This window comes from Penaeus monodon, chromosome 5 (assembly GCF_015228065.2).
Source record: "Penaeus monodon isolate SGIC_2016 chromosome 5, NSTDA_Pmon_1, whole genome shotgun sequence".
In the NCBI taxonomy this organism is placed as follows: Eukaryota; Metazoa; Arthropoda; class Malacostraca; order Decapoda; family Penaeidae; genus Penaeus; species Penaeus monodon.
In genome coordinates this window covers 42,224,963-42,227,462 of record NC_051390.1, presented here as the reverse complement: position 1 = coordinate 42,227,462, position 2,500 = coordinate 42,224,963, and the positions used below count along the sequence as shown (strand labels likewise).

At 41.6% G+C, this 2,500-nt stretch overlaps 1 protein-coding gene across 1 annotated transcript in view; it reads right to left on the bottom strand.

The window, feature by feature from the left end:
* LOC119573558 overlaps window positions 1–2,500 on the bottom strand; it is a 31,463-nt gene that overhangs the window by 13,682 nt on the left and 15,281 nt on the right. The window lies entirely within an intron of this gene.

Sequence of the window (2,500 nt, the reverse complement as noted above, 5' to 3'; positions counted from 1 at the left end):
TAATTCAACAAATTAAATTGTGTTAAAGCTGCATAAGCTCAAGTTGGAAATTATCTGTTCATTTATCGGTATTTCTCTACAGCAGTGTGGTAGGCAATAGCAGTTCTGTTATGAAAAAATCTGAATCTTATTTCTTAGGCTCTTTCACAGCAACCCCCTTGAGTTTGTAACCATGGACATGCACAGAGGGAGAGCAGTGCCCCTGTCTTCAGTCTTCTTCAAATCAGATGTATCCTATTAATTAAAATAAAGGAGAGTAAAGTGCCCATTCAATCCAGGCCATGCCATTCTTTCAACTGAGCCCTTGCCCTTACAAAAATCTTTGCAAACCATGGACTGCAGACCACACTGACTATGACCTGCTGATTTAACTTAACTTAGCTAAAGCTTATCTAAATTATGTGTATAGTAAAAAAAAAATCACCACAACATAATGGAAATCTTTAATTGAAAATCCCATCCTTCATGCTTTAAATCTTGGGATATCTTACCTGCAGCTCACTTGGATAACCACTCAACAATGAGGCTGTTTGGCATTTGACGGAATGGAATATGCTACTCAGTCCTTAGCCTAAACAAAGGGACCAGCCTCAATAGAAACTGGTCGGAGAAAACTACATTTTGCCTGTACATTCTAGATCGAGTGTAGTCTCTCAAAAACTGGTTGGCTATTTTCCTGCATTTACTTCTCTGTCAATGAAAGTATATGGAAGTCTGGCCACTTTTGCCACTTCGTGTCCCTTAGCCTGTAAGACAAGTGGATCCTGGTTTTGTTCCTGGCTCTTTCCTTCTTGTAAATTAACACAGTAAGAATAAAATAGGAATTCTTATATTGTTTGGCATAAATATCCTCTTTCAAACACCCCAAATCTCATGATATCCCCTTTGTCTCCCTGAACCAATCAAATGAGGCTTCCTATTGTTGGATACGACCCCAAATCCTTCCATTCCCTAGTCTCACGGAACAATCATACAAGTGCCTCCTAGAGTATGTCACACCTCCTGTGAATGAATACAAAAGGTATGAATTTATAATTCTTGTGATTTATGGCTCTCTCTTCACTTTACTTAATGACAATTATGTGGCATGAACCCCCCCCCCCCCCTCTTGAAACGACAACCAACAATTTGTATCCCTTCATCAATATTATGTTTTATATTTTCATGTGTTGGTTTACTAGTCTTTTTCCATATAGTTCTCTCCCTCCCTCCCTCCCTCTCTCTCTCTGTCTCTCTCCCTCTCTCTTGTCTCTCCCTCTCTCTGTCTCTCTCCCTCTCTCTGTCTCTCTCCCTCTCTCTATGTCTCTCTCCCTCTCTCTCCCTCTCTCTATGTCTCTCTCCCTCTCTCTCTCTCTCTGTCTCTTTCCCTCCCTCTTTCTGTCTCTCCCCTTCTCTCTCTCCTCATCTATATTTCTCTCTCTCTCTCTCTGTCTCTCTCCTCATCTATATTTCTCTCTCTTCATCTAAATCTCTCTCTCTCTCTCTCTCTCTCTCTCTCTCTCTCTCTCTCTCTCTCTCTCTCTCTCTCTCTCTCTCTCTCTCTCTCTCTCTCTCTCTCTCTCTCTGTCCTCGTCTCTCTCTCTCTCTCTCTCTCTCTCTCTCTCTCTCTCTCTCTCTCTCTCTCTCTGCAGCTGAGCTGCAAGGTGAGGTTGCCAAATCATTGTCTGTAAGGTTAAACTTGTTGGATCTTTCCATCTCTCTCTCTCCTTATCTATCCATCTCTCTCCTCACCTATCTATCTCTCTCCTCACCTATCTATCTCTCTTCCTCATCTTTCTCTTTCTCTCACGCTCTCTCTCTGCAGCTGGGCTGCAAGGTGAGATTGCTAAATCATTGTCTGTAATGTTAAACCCATTGGATCCTGGTGCTTTATGGCCTTCGCATGTGGACCTGAACCCAGGCCTTAGGCTAAGGAGTGGTGACCCTTCTGGGTGTTTGGCTAACTCAATGCTGCTGGGAGAATGTTGTGCTCATTTTTAATTTTCAGTCTAAATCTTTCTTAACCCAAATGTTACCAGGGACGGCAGTACAGACAAAATAGTGAAATCAGGTGAGATTATTTATTTCACAAAACAATACTGCAGTGAACATTACATTTTCCTAGCAGCATTGGGATAACAATAAAAAGATTTTATAGCTCAAAATAGATAGCAGAGATGGAAGGGTATTTTAATTTAAATTGGGTCACAACTACTTGAAACAGGTAATGCAATTAATCCATCACTGCTGGGTAGCAGAAATCCCTGAGCATGATTTCTGGCAATGGCCAGACACTGGGTGTGGGAGTCTGCTACATTAAGCTGAATGTTCCGCTCTACGCACTCTGGTACGTCGCCGCGCTTACCCCGCCGACCAAGCAGTTTGTTATGATGCTGGTACACATTACCCAGCAGCTTTTGCTTTTATTGCGAAGTATAAAAACATTTTTACTAAGAATTTAACGGCAATTCACAACCACTATTAATTCAACAAATTAAATTGTGTTAAAGCTGCATAAGCT